The sequence below is a fragment of the Paramisgurnus dabryanus genome, chromosome 19 (genome assembly GCF_030506205.2).
Source record: "Paramisgurnus dabryanus chromosome 19, PD_genome_1.1, whole genome shotgun sequence".
Taxonomy (NCBI): Eukaryota; Metazoa; Chordata; class Actinopteri; order Cypriniformes; family Cobitidae; genus Paramisgurnus; species Paramisgurnus dabryanus.
Genome location: NC_133355.1, coordinates 21,409,350 through 21,429,751, shown reverse-complemented (window position 1 = coordinate 21,429,751; position 20,402 = coordinate 21,409,350). Strand labels below are relative to the sequence as shown.

The window sequence follows — 20,402 nt, the reverse complement described above, 5'->3', positions numbered from 1 at the left end:
ATGTCTTTCAGAAGGCACAGCTATTTCAAAGTAAGAATTAGCTTTACAAAATAGTTTATGTCATCTCTAAAAACGCTTAAAGGGACAGTTCTCCCAAAACCATGATGATGGGAATGTATCCCATAATTTCTTTATCATTATCATCACACCCTCTCAGTCACCATTCACTTTTATTTTATGGAGAAAAGATGCAAATATTTTTATAATAAAGACTTTATATAAGACTTTAAATCAGAAAAACACTGACTGGAGCGAAATGTGACAACTATCTCCAGTTTACAAATAATATCCATAAACCTCGCTTTCTTATTTTCTCACAATTTTTAGCAGTACTTTACTTTTTGAATAAAGCTTGTTCATACTATGAAAGATCTTTCAGAATGAATTGTCATGGGCTCAAATAACAAAGCAGAAATGATTTAAGGGTCTGTAATATCATTGGCTTCAGATGGAGACAGATGCTGTGAGAAGACGGAGCTATCAATCTTCCGGTCATTCGCTCCCTTTGAAACCCGCATGAATGTACACACATATAGCGCTGCATAAACCAGCACAACAAGCTCAATTCAACATCGCCCCGCTTTTCTCTTATCGCCTAAAGCCGGCCGTCTTTATTTCACCTGGCTGAGGGTCTCCTGTCTGCAGTGAACAGTGAGGTCTGTGTGGAGACCCTGGGGAGAGATTGGAAACGAGCAGGGGCCATGAGAACCGGCCTCAGCATGAAAGCAGGGGCACTGCCCCGTAACAAGGGCCTGGATCAGAGCATGCAATTAAAGGCGCTAAACACATCTACCGCGTCCTGATCTCTGAGGTTGGCGGCTGTCCCCCAAGGGCAGGGGACACCAACCGTCACTCTACCACACAGATACAGCATCCAACCCTACAACCAGGCCGTCGAGGGACCCCGGCGTGGCTTGCGGGTCAGTGGGGGTCAACGGGAGAGATATTCTCTCAAAGGCAAGCTCGGATTATGAAGGGATGCCTTTCATCCTCTGATTTCTTAGCTTTTCTTTTCAATGGTCATTCTAGATGTTTAGTGCATTGTGATTTTATAGAGGGACAGATTGTGGGAGAGCTGATATGAGAGAGACCATTCATGAAAACTCATGTGAAGTTGACACAGGTCTGAGCAGAGATCCCGAACATCCAGACTTTATTCAGTTTCTATTTTGTGTCCCACGACACAGCGTTCAGGGTTTTAAATTAACTTTTTCACCAACCAACCAGTTTAAATATTAATCTTTTGTTTCCAGTTATTCTGGTGAACAAAACGTAATTTTAGGAATAAAGCAGAGTAAAGTCGGAGCATAGATGTCATTTGAAAATATTTATTATTAATCTGTATTTCATATTATTCAAAAGTTACAGACACCTGGTTCCTCCACTTTTATTCTCGTATTCTAAAAAATAAAATTAAAAATATAAAATAATGGACGAGTGTATTAAACACCCTGAAGCATTTCGACACAAGCATGCCTGTCATTTATTGCTTAATAATAAAAGGCTTGTTCATGTAACCCATATTCTGCACAAAAAGGCAAATGTCCTTAACCCTATAACTGTCACTGCCCCTTTTGAGTGGGGGGGTGAAAAGGTGATCTGCACGTTAAAATTACTATAACTCTGGCATTCTTTGGTTTAGAAGCAAAATCTTGGTCTCTTTTTTAAGAAGACAATTTATAGTTTTACACTGAGGTGTTTGAAGTTGTAAATATTAAATGACAAAAAAGTTATACTCGTTTAAATTTATTTTAAATAATAAAAATAATGCAATAAAGTATATACTCTCTAATCAAATGTATATAAAAATTAAAATGTTTTACTCTCAAAACACCACACCAATAAAGACACAAGTCTCAACTAGTTCTGAACCAAATTTTAGGTGAAAATAACAAAAAATGAAGTTTCTGTCACACTTTTAGTGGTTTTACCAACCAAGGCCACTAGGTGTCAACGGTTAGTTGCAATATCTTGTCAAAAGTTGATAAATTACTATCTCTGCATTGTGTTTAATGCAAAAAGGTTTTGAAATATGAAAACTACATTCTTAGAGCTTTCCAACGATATATAGTTTGTCAAGATTTTTGAAGATTCATATATTCATTTTGAAGAATATTAGAATTATGAATATATACGAATTCATATGGACTCCTACTGGGTCAGTGACAAATAACAAAATGACTGTCCCTACTAAATTTCCATCATCAAATGGCCTTGAAATATGAAAACTACATTCCTAGAGCTTTCCAACAATATATAGTTTGTCAAGATTATTTCAAGTTTATAGGGTATTAGTGTTATAAATTTATAATCATTTATATGTATTCCTATGGGGTGAGTGACATTTAACAAAATAACTGTCCCTATACAAATTCTATCATCAAATGGCCTTGAAATATGAAAACTACATTCCCTGAGCTTTCCAACAATATATAGTTTGTCGAGGTTATTTCAGGTTAATGGGATATTTACAAATAAATATGTAATAACATTTTGGGCCCAACTGTTGGTCTGCGATATTTTAGAAAATGACTCTTATTACATACTTTTTTTTCAAAATGGTTTTGATATATTAAAACTACATTCTTAGAGCTTTCCAACGGTATATAGTTTGTCAAGATTGATGTAGGTTAAGACTATGTAATTATTGTTTTAAATATGTAATGCCAAACGTCCCACCTGTGGGACAGTGACAGTTATAGGGTTAAATCTATTTTATAAGTAAGGTAGATACACTAAATTTGAGCAGATCATGAACTTTCCCAGATATTTGTTTGCAAGCGAATGTAATAGATATTGTAGGACCCCGTAGTGTTACCCTGCCACACTCTTAAAAATAAAGGTACAAAAGTTAGGGTTAGGGTGAATAAAGGTACACACTGGTACCTTACTGGTACATATTAGGACCTTTTTAAAGTTACCGTCCCAATGACAACTTTTGTACCTTTTTTCTAAAAGTGCTTGATTCGAATCCTGGTTGTGTTATAGTCTTATATTGCTACCCAGTCTCACAAAGTATGTACCCTTCAAGTAATTTTTTTATTCTTTCTCGTGATCGTATCACTAATTTCTGTTTGTGTCATTGTCACATATTGGTTATTCAACTGCTTTTTCCTATTTTCAAACAATTTTAGCTTCGGTTTAGGGTTAAATTTGGTGTTTGCATTAGGATGTCACTTTAAGTATTGGTTTATACTATTTTTTTCAGATTTGTTTTATATTTTCTAAATTTTAAACCATTGTCGCCTGGTGTTAGGGTTGGGTTTGGGTAAGGACAGAGGTGTCATGCTCATTTAAACGGAGGGGGCACGTGCCCCCTTGGTTTTTTTGAGCCAAATGGATTTTGCATGCAACCTCAAAATCAAAGAAGCGTCCAATTATCTGTTATTTGACTTTTAATCTGTTTAATATGTACAATATTATCAATTTTGTGCTGCATCCTTGTCACTTTTCTGAGATTTTCGCCGTTTTTAATAGTGTTTTTTGATCGTGTTACATTATTTTATTCTGGCGGCAGACAGTGCAGATGTCATTTGCGTCTGAGCACGCTCACGGGCACTTTGCTGTTGCTGCTGCGTTTTGCTATCTGAGGAATTAAAACGTGTAAGAAACGCTCACAACATTTCCAAACCCCAGGACAGTAATGTGCAGTTAACCTCTTCGGTGTAGAAAATGTATGGTTTAAAATGTGACAGTCTCAACATTATATTAGTAGATTTCTAGATTGATCTTGGTACAATGCCAAAGTTTGCCATAGTTCACGGGGGCGCAAAATCACACATGCTCACATATGAGGTAAAATTTTATGCAATAATGCATTCCTCTAATAATTTTATCTACATTTTTTTTTTTAAATAATTATTGAACATTAAATTCAATCACGTGGCTGACGTTTTCATTGTTAATATACTTTATGGATTTAAAATTACATTAATTTTATAGGATAATGCAGTTTTTTTAATTAACACAATTAAACAAGTCATTTATTAAAACTTAAATAAATAAAACATGCCGTTTCAGATGTAAATATGATACCAATATGTCATTATTCCGATTAAATAGTATTTGATTTGAAAGTTAGTCAACACTTTTATTTTGGAGGTTTTTGCATGAAAGCAAGGGTGTTTAGATTGTTAGAAATGTAAGTGCCATGGAAAAGACTGAAAGCTCTATAATATTTTGTTTGATGTGTATGCACAAATATCTGTGAGCTGTGCCCCCTTAATAAAAAATTGGTGCATGACACCCCTGGGTAAGGATGTCATTTTATGTAAATCTAACCCTAAACCGAAGCGAAAATGGTAAGAAATGAGGTAAAACAGTTGAGTAACCAATACGTGACAGTGACACCTAAACAGAAATTCGTTATACGGTCACGAAAATACGTGGAAATTGGTTACAGTATCACGAAAAATAATAAAAAAATTACGTGACTATAGGTACGTAATTTCGTGTGACTTGGCTGTATATTTGAATGAAGGATTTTTTTCACACAATGCAAAGCTCATTTATGAGTCCAGTATGTTTGTTTGAGGCATAAAACAGCAGGTGGCAATCAGTCTCAATGATAAGATGTTTTAAAGCTTAAGCTAACACAGGCACAGGAAATATAAATAACAAGAGATGTAAAGAGCATCCAACATCTGATGATTATATTTTCATGCCTGCAAGCTGTCTGACCCAAACCAACCTTTGTTGGCATGGGTGATGCTGCAGTTTACACAGGTGTCTCATGCTGTCATCTGTAAAAGCCGGGGCTTTTTATTTGCATTTGACTCTCAAATACTGCTGGCAGAACACACAGCGATTCAGGTACGCAGCACACGCACAAACCTGCCGTACCGTGCACAGCTCCACCTGAGAGACACTTTTGAGTTTTGTTTTGCATTGTTTTGAGGGGCTTTTGTGAAGGAAACGGATATGGGGTCGACTGAGGTGTCGCATATTTCGCTTCAGTGAATATTTCTCACGGTGGGTTTATTTTTGAAATTCAATTTCTGTATAGCCACGTACCTTAAAGTACCTTTTGAACATTTCCACTGTTATTGCCCAGGGGGAAAGCTACAGTTCATCGAACACACGCCATGACCTTTTTGACAACATGCGCCAATAGCACAGCATATTGTTAAAGAAAATCCCCTGAATGTATGCCAGTGTATTTGTCTTGGCTTGTCCAAATGGAATCTAAATGTAAACTATATGTTTTTGAATGCGTATGCAAACAATTATATTTACAAGTGACAACTAGCACCGGCCCACCCTAAAATATCTGCTCTCTTTCCCTCTTCCATTATTTAAACCAGTGGATCCAAATCATGCCAACTGTTGATGTGTCTTCCATTTTCCCAACAGTGTCCCCCAGGTGTGCATCTTGTCAGGCTCCTCCTGAGAAAAGCAGAGCTGGTTGTCCAGTTGAGTAATTACAGTGTATTTTATGGTGCAGGCTGAAGAGGAGACGTGAGGAAGCTGCAAACGTAATGTGCTTTGACAGCTGCGGCAGCCATTGTGTGGCCACAGCGAGCACCTATCAGTGCCAAGCCCCTACTTAATGATGGGAATGAGAACGGCACACCTGTGGCCACCTAATCACACTCTCACCATCAGACCGGACCAATAACACAGACTCAATGTTGTCCCAGCATTGGCATACGTGGCTCCTCATGGGCCCATTCAGAGCAGCACATTTATATTTAAATGAGCAGAAGTGATGGCAAGTGATAATCAGCTCTGTTGTGTTTATTATCAGAATGATTATGATCTGTGCCGATTTGTTTATGGCTGTTGAGGGATGAAATATTATTGATGTGGGTAACATGGTACAACCTGAACCCAGATTGTATCCAAGATCTAGTTTTCAGTTTTGCAGAAATAAACAGCGGGAATTAAATCTAACTTGAATCGACCTGTAATATTCGTATAACTTGTCATATGTTGCTTGTGGGCCAAAAATGAGTTTTAAATTAATCCACTGAATAATTTCGACATTATTAAAGAATCAGAAGTGTGAGAAACACCGGTTCAGATCTCTTGCCTCGCCACCTGTAAGCCATTAGAACAGAAGCTTGCGGTTAGAGCGCTACGGGTGGGATTCGCACCTCCACGGTCTTCTGGGAGTGCGGAGGTACCCGACCGAAAGTATCCTACCTCTGCTCCCCGGAGACAATTAAGCTGCATGTGGGAGAGACAGATCACAGGCCTGTATATGCACTGGTACAGACTCGCATCTATGCATATTTGCTCTCTGAGTCACCCACCGCCAGGTCATGGGGTTGAATATCTCCCTCTCTACCCAAAATCTACCCAAAAAGGGCAGAAAACCTTGTGAGAACGCTGGCTCCAACACACACGCACACACAGTTGTGCAGTTTCCTATACTGTACTTACTGTATCACTGTAAAGATTTCTTGTTGCACTTACATTTTTAAGTTTAATCCACTTGAATTAAAAAAATATTTTAACTTTCATGACTATTGAAGAGTAATTAAAGCTCATTTAACTTTATTTTTTATAATTTATAACAACTCCTCACTAGTCAAGAAAGTTGAAGTTATTAAAAAAAAATTAAATTGATTTAACTTAAAAATAGAAGTACAACAAGGAATTTATTTAAAGAGAAAAATATGAAGATATTAGAAGGTAGAAAAAAAGTTTTTGCTCTTAAGTTTTTAAGTTTAATCAACTGGTAACACTTTACAATAAGGTTCATTAGTTAACATTAGTAAATGTATTACCTAACATGAATAAACCATGAGCAATTCATTTGTTACAGTATTTATCCATCTTTGTTAATGTTAGTTAATAGAAATAAAGCTTTTAATTGTTTGTTCACAGTGCATTAACTATCGTTAGCAAGATTTTAATATAGTATTAGTAATTGTTGAAATTAACATGAACAAAGATTAATAAATGCTGGATAAGTGCAGTTCATTATTAGTTCAAGTTAACTAATGTAGTTAACTACTGTTAAGTAATAAACCTTATTGTAAAGTGTTTCCAATCAACTTGGATTTACAAGTCTGTATTTAACTGTATTGACTAGTGATGAGTTGCTGTAACTTACAAAATAAAGTTGACATAACTAAAGCAAATTCAATTTATGTAAACAACACTTTGCTGCCTTAAAAAAAAATTGTTAAATCAACTTAGATTTACAAGTCATGTCAACAGAGATGAGTTGTCACAACTTATCAAATATAGTTGAGAAAAGTCAACTTAGTTTTATAAGTTATAACAACTCACCTGTAGTTATAACAACTCATCTCTAGTCAAGATAAATAATAGTAAGTTGAAATGACTTGTAAATACAAGTTGATTAAAAAAATATATATTTTTATTAATCAATAAACATAATGATATATAATGCATGGTAATATTAAGTTATCATAAAGTGTTACTGTAATGCTATTATACTTGTATTTACAGTTTTAAATGTGTTTATATTTTTAAACGACTTGCATTTAAAGGCACCAATGCACCACCTTCAGTAAATAAACCGCAACACTGTAAACTTTCACAATTGATTCTGTAAATGTTTGTTTTAGCTATACAACACATTCTGGGTTTGTTGCACAAAAACATGACCTCACTTTGAGACACACACAGTCAGCTGTTGATTTCTGAAGATGAGCGTTCGCCTGTGAACGGTTAGATAGATCTATCTGTCACAAACACAGACGGCCGAGTCTCATCATCAGCACGGCATCATATGAAAGATGTGCAGCACAGATATGATGAAAGTCCCAGCGGAGCTCCTTCCATTCACATTTATTCCCCACCACTGCATTTTTATCACCAATACACCTGCTTCATATGCAGCGTTCCCCCAATTTGTTTCTGTCATGTTGCATTTATTTCCATTTAAACATCGCCGGGCCTCTTTGTTAAAACAGAAATGGAGAGGAGAAAGAAGCAGGAAAATGAAATCTATGTTTACCCAATTGAAACTGCAGAGCAATTCCGATTGAATGGGGGCCACAAATTTGCTTTGCTCCATTGATGTTCTATTCATCTCAGTTAATGTTGTTACTTTGAGAGGCAGAATTGCCTCTCTCAATAAAACTGGATTATGGTCATTTATAAGTGGTTCACAGACACAAAGACACTTAAGAAGCCTTGGGATGTCTCTTTTGGGAGGGGGGGGCTATATCAGCCTGTACGGGAACAATTCTGCCAACTCGTGTTACTTCAGCTCAAATGTCCTTAAATAAAAACAAAGAGTCTTTTTAAAAGAAAAAAAAGTAAAGCCCTCATGAGATGCAATATAACTTTAGTATAAAAAGCATTTGTATTGAAAATGTACATCATATGGGTAAACATGTATTGTTTTTTTCCAACAAGGGGTAGTACCCTTTTAATATGTCCCATTATGTACTATTTAGCTACAGATATGTATTCATTTAGTTCATACATGTTATGTAAAATCCACTTTTACAAGGTTGGACATAAATGTGTGTAATTAGTGTGTGAACACAACAACCCTACAATGAAAAAAATCCACTCTCTTGTTTTTTCAAATTCCCAATAAACCAAAGCAGTCTCAGTATGATGTCACACTGATGTGTTTTTTCTTCTAAATGTGTTTGTTAGCACATTGTAATGCTAATGCAGCTTAAAAAATACCATTATCTCAGACGGTAATCACACACTGCAAAAAATTATTTTCAAGAAAAAAATTCTTAGTATTTTTGTGTATCGTTTTCGGTAAAAATATCAAAAAATTCTTAAATTAAGATGCGTTTTCTAGATAAGCAAAACGACCCAAGAAAATAAGTCTAGTTTTTAGACCAAAAATATAATAAATCAGTGATTTTGTACATAAAACAAGCAAAAAATCTGCCAATGGGGTAAGCAAAAAATCGTGAAAAATTTTCTTAAACACAAAATTCAAGAATTTTTTTGCTTGTTTTATGAACAAAATCACTTAAATTATATATTTTTGGTCTAAAAACTAGACTTATTTTCTTTGGTCATTTTGCTCATCAAGAAAAGTATCTTAATTTAAGATTTTTTATATATTTTTACTGAAAACAAGACAAAAATACAAATAAATAATACTTATAATTTTAACTGAAAGCGCTCATTGTCTTTTGGTAAGGAAGTGAAAGCAGTAGCTCATTTGCATTTAAAGGTACACACACGAAAACAGCGCTTTTTGGCTCCCACCCGAATAGTTGCATTTTGAAAATGCTATAATAAATGATCTGTGGGGTCTTTTAGCTGAAACATTGCAGACACATTCATACCTGAGACTTACATTACATATTGTAAAAATGGGCATATTATGTGTCCTTTAAAATCTAACTTCATTAACAACCCTTTAAGTGATTAAATAACCTGATTTAAATATGGTTACGCCAACAAATGTTATTTTATGACTGGATTAAGTAAATGAAGAAAAACTAAATAAATAATATAAAACATTGCATATTTAACCCCTTAGTGGTACAAATACCCATTGGAGGGGGGGGTGAAAATGTGATATACACCTTCAAACTAATCTTGGTCTTGTTTTAAGAAGACACTTTGGGGGTTTTCACAGAAGTGTCTGCAGGTGAAAATATTAAATAAATAAATTGTTATAGTAGTTTACATTTATTTTAATAAAAAAAATAATTCCATAACATATTAATTTTATAAATAAAATTATAAGAATGTAAATATTTTACAGAAGTAATAATGCAAACATTAAGCCATAAGTCCCAAGTAGTTCTGATCCAATTTTCAATAAAAAAAAAAAAATTAGGTTTTTGTCACACTTTTAATGGTTTTACCAACAATGGCCACTAGGTGTCAACGGTTTGCTGCATACTCTTGTCACAAATTAATAAATTACTGTCACTGCATTATTATTACTGCAAAAAGGTTTTGAAATATGAAAACTACATTCTTAAAGCTTTCCAACAATATATAGTTGGAATATGTTGTGTATATATGTTAGTATATGTTGTGATAGACATAACATTTACATGGAAAATATTGAAGTAAACTTAGGTGTCCAGCTCACGGGACAGCGCCACTAAGCGGGTTAAGCACTTTTGCATCCTGTAAGCAATTGTATTTAATTTTGCCACACTTATAATATATCTGAAATATATATTTATGACTATATTGTGTGTTCCACCCAGCTACAGGCCTATTACTACAGAGAAAATCATAAAAAAATGATGGTTCTTGTGCTAAGATTTAGTTAAACTAAACCTTATTCCAAGCCACAGTCACAATTTCTAATACGATAAATAGCAAATGAAGATTTGTAGAAGCTTTAAAAACAAGCATGCATGACGAAAGATGCGTAGTACGGATAAGTTGGATATCTGTGCTGTTGTGTGTTTGTATTTGTGGGAGGTGAGTGTACGCCGTTTTTGCCAAATGAAATTATGCCTCCGCGGGCCACTTCCAGCGCCTTGATGGTCTCATCAGCAGGGGAGGATGAGAGAAAATAGCCGTTCATTCACTGGGCTTTGTAAACAAACAGTGCAGCCAGAATGATTGGACCTGGCAGAAGGAACCAAGTGACAAGGAGGAGCTGGAACGGCGGTCCGGCATCCTCGTGATCTGCGCGAGGGCAGCTGTCACAAAGGCTTACGGAGCACTTGGGACCCCTAAACCCACAAAAAATACACACTCTGGCCACTCAAAGAGCCGCTGTCTGTCCCATTCACGAGCACAGTAATCCTCTCTCTCTCCTATTGCGAAGGCGCCATCCCAAATGGCAACCGTAGTCCATCAGGAGCCAGCTAAGACTCTGTTCCCATTGAGTTCTGAAAGAGAAACTTAACTTCACAGTGTTGCACTTGAATGTGCCTTTAGTTCATTCATTATGAAGAAGCCATTGACTCAATACACTTCCCAGACAAAGGCTTCCCGGACTGTGCATTGTTGGGATGGGGTGAAGTAAAGTAAGCTCTTAAGCCTGGGCCATTTTTACACCTGGAGTTGATTTGAAGCATATGGGCCTTTGATAGGCCAACAATTGGTCATTGATATCACTTGATATTTGTCCTACACAATATTCAGATTGTTAACTAAAGGAGAGCTTAGTCCGGTCACTTCACTTTTGGAGCAGCATAATATGGTAAATCATATGGAAATTCGGGGTTCACGGGGGACAAAGTAGTCTAAATTTTATTTGGCCCCAAACATGAGGACAAAACATTTGGTGAACATCGCACCTGTTTCTTTCTCACCAGGTCTCTTAACAAACACTACAGGTTTCAGTTAAATCATTTACATGTGTGTGTGTGCGTGTGTGTGTGTGTGTGTGTATGTGTGAGCGTCACTGCTTACCTGGGTGGTGTCACCATCCTCAGACTATTATTTCGGGTTAAGCTCCAAAAGATGAAGATTTTAGACACTACTATAAAAAGGATTATTTGACTTTTCATGTATGGCAGCTCAACTAGTAGAGCACTGCACGAGCAATGCAAAGGTCATAAAATAAAATGCATAAATTAAAGAAATGTATAACTTGCAATGCACAGTAAATCACTTTAGATAAAAGCGTCTGCCAAATGCATAAATGTAAATGTAAAAAGAAAGTGCATTGTAAAAGGTCATATGCTGTCCTCTTCCCGAGCGTTCTTGTTCACTTAAGCACCCTACCCCTGTTGTGCAATGGTTCGCCTGTGATTTGTAATAAATAATCTAACAAAAAGCAACGAAGGACTGTTGGAGGATAATCTTTATTGTAATTTTCTCACCCATGATTCATTGCGTGCCTCTACACATTTGAGTCTCAGCATGTTTGTTTGTATTGAATGTATAGCTCTGCTGTTCAAATTGATTAGTTATTATTATTTGTATCTTCGTCTCTTGCTTTGTTGTTTTTAGTTTGACACATTTCTGTTGTCTGTTGGATGCATTTTATCGTGTGCAATATTCTGCTGAGTGTTAATGCGTGTGTACGTGTGCGTGCACGCATGATAACGTCTCTCCCTGCATGAGGGGAGTCTGGTGGCGGCACACATTCGGGGGGTTGCTCATCTACGCCGTGCCATGCCCCATCAGCTCCATCAGGATGTGGGAGAACAAAGCCTGTACATTTCCACAGCCCTGCGCCTGCAGGGAGAATACTCATCATAATTAGCCCAATGATGAGACGCTGTGATGCATCGCACAGCAGGTCCCTGTCTGCGCTCTTCTTTTCTCTCTCTCTCCTTTTCACTCTCGTGGTCTCCGAGGAGGATTTTAACTTGATACTGCTGTCTGCAAAAGTAGCGCAATTTTCTTGTTTCATTGCAGAATCAGAGTTATTATTGTGTGGGATCTCATACAATGAGTTCCTTGGTGTATTGGGCGATTGATTATTTTACCTGCTGGTTTATTGTTGAATATGATGCACCTTTTTATAAATGGGCAGTTTGCATATTTTATATCAGATGTTAAAGGAATAGTTTACCCAAAAACAAAAGTAGCATTATTTACATGTCATTACAAAGCCTGTATACTGCAAATGTTGACATATACTGTATGAAGAGTTTGGTTCCAAAACGCGATAAAATTGTTATCATCAAGATCAGTATTGTATCAGGTCAGTATTAAAAAGTAAATTTTTAATTTACGCAAAATCCGAAATTCGATGTGTTATTCTGTCATCTTTTCTCCGTTTTTTCCTCAAACTGCGATAAACGCCGGTCCTCCTTCTCTTCAGAATGTAATTAATCTGCTCAACAAATCACATCGCACCATTCCACGCAATGTAAACAACAATGGTGGCGCGTTGAATACACATAATCCTATTTTTTCTTATCTACTTTGTACTTCGTGATCAACAAACAAACAAAAACAAAATAATACTTTGATAGCATTGATAAACCTGTGGTGGTTTTCTGTGGCAGGAAAGAAATGTAAGCCATCAAATCTAATAATTTATGTGAGAGGCACTTGGGGTGAAGGAAAAATGCCGGCTGTTGCCTATTCTCAAATGACAGCATCAAGCTTCTGTCATGCTAAAACATTGATCTCAGGGGATCTTATGAAAAACTTTCCGTTACTCGAAGTCAATGAAAATCGAGCAGGACCAAAACATTTTACAGCTGATCGCTGTCAAAAAAAGTTCAGCAAGATGTCTCAGGTATAATCTCAGCAATGACAGTGTTATTAATATGTAATAAGTTAGTGTTTTGAATAATGCCATTAATGTTTATTTTTTAATCAGTGTATACCACTAGTCAACTAAATGAATTTATTACACGGCTCTCTGGAATGCTTGATTCTGATTGGTCAGTTGAGACATTTGCAGGTTCGTTCTTTTCAAATAATAACCGCTCCAAAGTAATAACGCATAGCCGGTACTACTTGTACGATTAAAATCGCTCCGCGCCAATAAAGATTACTGTTTGGCGCCATCTTGTGACAAACACTGGACAACCACAATTAAGAATGGATTTTGACATAAATTTTAACATGTACGGAAAAAACAAAACATTTAAACAGTGGATAGAAGAACGAACAACGACAAGACACAGAGAGCTTACTGAGACTGAACTTGACAAAATAGAGCATGACAGCTACGAAGCCAACACACAAAAAAATACAGAATGGGCATTAAAACTTCTCAAAGACTGGCTAAAAGAGAAAAAATGGAGACAGACAAGTATGAAGCAGAGGATCTTAATAAGGTATAACGATCATTTTATGCATCTGTGCAAAGTTTCGCGGAAGGATAAAAATGTTAATTTAAAACAAATATGCCTATAAAATGTTTCAAATTCATATTCATGTCCAGTTTTTTTTCTTATGTGGCAAGTAGCCGTGTAATAAGCGGGATAATGTAGAGGCAGCCGGTAGTTATCGGGAAATAAGCCCCTTCAGTGTGATACAAGACCCTCCGCTTCGCGTCGGGTCCTGATCACACTGTCGGGGCTTATTTCCCGATAACTACCGGCTGCCTCTACATTATCCCTTACATAACATGGCAAAGATGAATGCACATTTATATATTGATTCAATATATTTATAGCATTTAAAAAAAAACTGGCATGGATTTATTGCATTTTGCAGAAAAAAACTAATCCGTTTTTATAATAAATTATTGAAAATCAAATTATGGATATTTGAATGTTTAATGTTATTCTAACCTAAAGATGCTATGTGAAAGTTTGTAACAGAAAATAGTGTTTTTAATCTTGTCACTTTCTTGGATAGAATACACATTTTTACCCAAATTAGTAAAAAATTGATTTATTGCATTTTATAACCAAACTCTTCAAATAAACCCTCGCCTATGTTATCCATCAACTATGTGTGTGCAGCTAAAACCAGGTTGGGTGTCCAATTAAAACCACCCAACCATTTTAGCAGTGGCGGCCGGTGACTTTTTCTGAGGGGGGAGCAAATTCAAAATATGTGTTCGAAGTGTCATGTGTGTTGCTCGTCATTTCAAAAATATGTGTTGTTGCGTCATTTGAATCCTGTGCATCATGCCTTTTGTCAAAATACGAGGCCTGGATTTATGATAAAAGAGACGCTCACATTCACAAAATACTCGCAAGACACAAAAACTCTGATTACACGTGAGATTATGTGAGTATCTGGCAAACGCGAGCATCTCTTTTGTTATAAACCCTATAGACGCGTCTGCAGCAGGCTCGTATTTTGACATCACACATGATGCACATAAGTTTACATGATGCGCCAAACACATATTTTGAAATAAAAGATTTCAAGATCACAACTCAATTTGAATGAGTGAAATGTATATTTGGAGGCAGGAATTAAGGAGGGTTTGTTATGAAATCATCTTACCTATTAGCTGCGATCCACCTGGAGCGGTGGCACTCTGCCCAAACACCACTCACTCGGCAGCATGTTTCAGTACAAAACAACATGCCTCCAAAACAGTACTGTTTACACTCATTAAATCTGCATTTCATCACATATCATAACATGCTAATGGACTGACAATGACAACAGCCCTTATTTTACTATAAGCCACTTTAGATCATCTATACGATAAGACAACGATGACAGAATCAAATCAAAGACTACCAACTCCATGTTACAAGATAAGAGTTGTTAAAGCTCTAAAAAAGCAGAAACTATACATCTATTTTAAAGTAAAATCTATTATAAATACTTTTAGCATGACATTTTAAACAACGTCAGGTCTCTCTTTCTCTCTCTCTGTCCGTCTGTAGCTGCACAGGCAGGGCTTTCCCTTGTTGCGAGGTCAAGACTGTATGTGATTGTGTTAATCTGAGCTTCAATGTATGTCTATTTTCAGAGCACAGGCATGTGTATCATTTCCACATATACTTGTGTGTCCCTGTGTGTGCGTTATGTTTTTTTGCATGGACCGACCATATGGGCCCAGGAGGAGGGTTCTGCTGGCCAGAAGTGACAGGCCACCAGTATGGCTTTGTGCTACGGCCCGGGCCGCACCAACGCTCATGCTTCCAGCCCCCTGCATAAACACACTGACACACACACGCGGCGGGGTCCTCTCGTGGCCCGGGCAGATGGCACCCCTTGCCCACATGCCAGGAAAAAGCATGCAAATTAAAGGTTATACCCAGCAGGTTTGAAGCAGTGCCAGCACGGGGTGGCGCAGCAGCCCTGGCCCACCTGCTTCTCAGCCTGGAGACATCTGGCTCGATTTTGTGGTATGAGCAAGAATGCTGTGAGGAATAACTGTCATCTGTTCAGTCTGTTCGGAGGAGGCCGTGCTGAGCGTCTCCCTGAGCCACGAGAAGGATGTTTTTACTGCTTTTAAAGATCTCATTAGTTTACACTACAGTTTTAGTCAAGTTGTTTGAGTAAAACTGTCAGTGATGGGGAAGTTACTTTGAAAGTAGTTCCTGTGGCTCACTTGGTAGTGCACTGCATTAGCCGTGAGTAGTTGTAACGGGCCGGCATTCGTCAAACTTTTATGACCCCCTCCCCCACCCGGTGACAGTTGCTGTCTGACAGGTCGTTTTTATGACCCTTTGACAGGGGGGCGGGACCATCAATCAAAATCTGTACAAGTTGTCAACTTTAGACAGAAAGTATTTAATGGTTTTATTGCCGGTCATTTAGAGTGATTGTTTTTCCTGAGTGTGTTTTATGTCAAGCGTATGGTGTCATGTTTAATGACGGCTCGTGTTTCGACATTTACTGTTTATTGACATTTGATGTCAGACCTCAACCATCCTCCCACCTTTGCTCGCCCCGTGCGCTTCTCAATACTGACTTTCACACCGCGGGTGTGTTGTTGAATCTAAAGTTTTGCAACAGCATAAGTTTATTTAAAGGCAATCACTAATCATATATATATATATATATTAGATGTACCAGGCTACGCTTAAAGCCGATGTTTTCTATCGAGCTATAGTTTCTGATCAGACACAAAGTCTGAACTAAATAAAATTTTAAACGGTTCACGAAGTCCGGGAATCTTTTCATGACCTGGTCTACAGTTTCACGCGTATTAAAGATCCGGCGGTGTCTGACAAAGCGTCGGGTGATTGTTCATATCTGTCATTTAAAATAAAGTTAATAAATGTAATTCTGTCCACTATGGCAAAATAGGAATTTATTTTAGATTTAGGGGAATCTTTAACCATGTCTCTGATTAAAACTTTTGATTGTAACATCACAAGTTATTTAATTAAATATTCTGTATACGGGTATAGTTTAAGCAATGACCTGAGCCATTACCTTCGGAGCCGTCAATACTACATTCTTTAGACGATAGTCTAAACTAAATAAATTTTTAAACGGTTCAGGAATTCCGTGAATCTTTTCATAACCTGCACTATAGTTTCACGTGTATTAAAGATCCGGCGGTGCCTGACAAAGCGCCGGGTGAGTGTTCATATCTGCCATTTTAAAATAATGTTAATAAATGTAATTCTGTCCACTATGGCAAAATAGGATTTTATTTTAGATTTAGGGGAGTCTTTAACCAAGTCTCTGACTAAGACATGTGTATACGTGCACAGATGGTGACAGAGAAACTTACATATGACGTTAATAAACTTTTAAATGTTTTTAAGACGTATTCACCCCATTTTGGGGTTTTATTTTTAATTAAAGGCTTCTTAAAACATGTGTGAATATGTGTATATTATACAAAGAGTCTTATATTGTCTGCTCTGACAAAAATAAAGTATTTTTTAGGTTTAGGGGAATTGACTGCGTGTGTCTTATAAATACAACTTGATAATACGTTTGTTTTGTAAAGAGACTTCTTTAAAGTCACGCAAGAATAAAATATTTTAGTTGTAACTGGTTAAACTTAAAGCCGATATTTTCTATCGAACTAGTCTATTTTCTGTTCAGACACAAAGTTTTCTGATGCTGATATTATGTCAGTGTGTGTTTGTGTGGGGGTCGTGTGATGTAATCTTTGAAAGTTTATGACCGAACCTTTTATTGGGGAGCGACAAGAGATCTCCCGGAATCAGTTTGGATGGAGCAGAGCTGTTATACTCAAGTCTATTGGTATGTATGTGTTTCGCTGTGTTCGTTCCAGTATTTTGTATGATTTATTTAAAAACTAAAAATTCGATCTCTGGTATTGCAGCGAAATTGTCTAAACTGGTATTAACTATTCCTGGTAAATCGCGGAGAAGAGTGGCCTGAACAAAAAAGTCAGACCGAGACTAGAACCTCCCGCAGCGTAACACGGAAATCTTGGAACAAAAGAGACGCCGACTGGCTCGTGTTGTCCGGTGTGTTTTTATTTAATCCTGTTACAATAGATTTAAACAAACTGGTTTGGTTTAATATTTTCTAATAACATGTGTTATCTGTTTTAAAGGTTTGGATATCAGAGGCAAAGCGAACGTTGTGTGTACTATTGCAAAATATATAGCGGATCTCCACGGTACGTTTATCTTGCATAAGAAAATTGTTTTATTTAGATATTTGTCCTAATAACTTTGTTTTTATCTGTTTACAGGTTAGGATACAGACCACAACGCTTTGGACGTATCTTTAAAAAAGATTAAAATCAGAGACTTTTTGGATTTGTCTGGGGACATTTTAAACATTTTGTGGCAAATTGGATTTAAAACATTTCGGATACTGGATACCTAGTTTGATTTGTCCACAGAGCTTGTTTAAGACGTTTTCACCGCATTTTAGGGTTTATTTTTAATCAAAGGCTTCTTAAAACATGTGTGAAAATGTGTATATTATACAATGAGTCTTATATTGTCTGCTCTGACATAAATAAATTTTTATATTAGATTTTAGATCATTTGACTGTGTGTGTTTTATGTCAAGCGTATGCTGTTATGTTTAATGACGGCTCGTGTGACAGCTTGTGTTTAGGCATTTGATGTCAGATATCACCCTTCCTCCCTCCTTTCGCACAAGACCTGCATTCTTTCACAGGGGTGCGTGTTGTAAAGCGATTAAAGATTTCTAAAACTCAATGTTGGTAAAACAATCCCCCATTACGGTGTCAAAAAAGTAAAATGTTTATTTTAGATTTAGACAAATCATGAACAATGCTACGATTAAAACATTTGTTTGTAACATCACAAGTTATTTAATGAAATATTCCGTATACGTGTATAGTTTAAGCAATGATCTGAGCCATAACCTTCGGAGCCGGCAATACTATAATCTTTAGACGAAAGTCTAAACTAAATAAAATTTTAAACGATTCATGAGTTCCGTGAATCTTTTCATGACCTGCTCTATAGATTCACACGTATTAAAGATCCGACGGTGCCTGACAAAGCGCCGGGTGAGTGTTCATATATGCCGTTTTAAAATAACCTTAATAAATGTAATTCTGTCCACTATGACAAAATAGGATTTTATTTTAGATTTAGGGGAGTCTTTAACCAAGTCTCTGACTAAGACATGTGTATACGTGCACAGATGGTGACAGAGAAACTTACATATGACGTTAATAAACTTTTAAATGTTTTTAAGACGTATTCACCCCATTTTGGGGTTTTATTTTTAATTAAAGGCTTCTTAAAACATGTGTTAATATGTGTATATTATACAAAGAGTCTTATAGTGTCTGCTCTGACAAAAATAAATTATTATTTTAGATTTTAGGACAAATGACTGCGTCTATCTTATAAATACAACTTGATATATACGTTTGTTTTGTCAATAGACTTCTTTAAAGTCACGCAAGAATAAAATATTTTAGTTGTAACTGGTTAAACTTAAATGTACTATTATCTATTTAACTATAAGCTATATTTTCTGAGCAGATATTTTTCTGTTTCTGATGCTGGTCTTATAACAGTGTGTGGGAGATGATGGCTGTTCACAGCAGGTGGCGGGTTGTAAACTAGGGTCTTTTTAAAACTGTAGTGGTAAAAAATGTAATAGCACATTGACAAAAATAAAACATTTGGTTGTAACAAATTATTTAATGAAATATTCAGTATGTGTATAGCGATGAACGGTGTCAAAATCACCGGGGTCCCAACAATACTATAGTCTTTAGACTAAAGGGTATTTATTTTAATATAAATAAAATCTTAATCTTTTCGTGCACAATATTCTGATCACGCCATTAGATTGTGTACCAGCGTTTACAATAGAGAACATACGCGGATGAGTGTTCATATACACCGTTAAGAAACTTTTTTTAAACGATTAAAGACATTTTCAAATCATCTTATGGGGTTTGTTTTAAATTAATGACATCTTAAAACCAACAGGGAATATGTGTTTATTACACAATAAAATGTAATTCGGGCCGCTCTGACAAAATAAGGGTTTAATTTTAGATTTAGTGAATTCTTTAATCAAGGCTCTGATTAAAACACATGAATGCGCGAACCACAGTTGCCAGAGAACGTACGCTGAGGCGCTCTTATGGCGTTAAGAACCTTTTTATTGTTTAAGACATTTTGACCCCATTTCCTGGTTTTGTGTCCGCTGTGGATCCCAACCTCTATGTGTTTATTATACAACAAATGCAATTCTGTCAGCATTTCTAATTTAGAACGCCTTTGGTTTAAACATGAGGGTTTTAAAATGAAACGTCCATGTGACTTTTATGACAAAAGCTATTCGATCTTAATTTTTTGTTTTAACATCCATAAGTTTTATACACAGTCCATAATTAAACAACTAGGTGTGTATGAGTAAGATTATATCTAATGTCACACGAGCAGCACCAAATCACGCATGTGTCTGTGTGTGTGTGTGTGCAACCAGGCTGTTTATGTGTGGGCGTGTTTATGAGCCTGTGTCTTTGCAAGGTGTGTGTGCGTGTGTGTGTGTGTGTGTGTGTGTGTGTGTGTGTGTGTGTGTGTGTGTGTGTGTGTGTGTGTGTGTGTGTTGCATGGGGGTCTATGATGTCTCTGTTTGTTACTAAAGTTTTGATATTAAGTCTGTGTCCTCATTGACAATAAGTAAGGGTTTTTAGATGTAGGCTTTATTACACAGATACTGATTAAATCATGTTATGCATTATTTGCGATTTAAAGAAACTTAAA

The 20,402-nt window shown here is 36.5% G+C and overlaps 1 long non-coding RNA gene across 2 annotated transcripts; it reads left to right on the top strand.

The window, feature by feature from the left end:
* The first annotated feature begins 15,837 nt into the window (after positions 1-15,837).
* Positions 15,838-18,140, top strand: LOC135772782 (uncharacterized). 2 transcript variants are annotated; one of them, XR_010543274.2, is made up of 4 exons: positions 15,838-17,424; positions 17,507-17,654; positions 17,744-17,809; positions 17,885-18,140. It is a non-coding gene; the product is annotated as an uncharacterized lncRNA (long non-coding RNA). The 2 variants fall into 2 exon arrangements; XR_010543273.2 differs by having other exon boundaries at positions 15,838-17,654.
* The last annotated feature ends 2,262 nt before the right edge of the window (positions 18,141-20,402 follow it).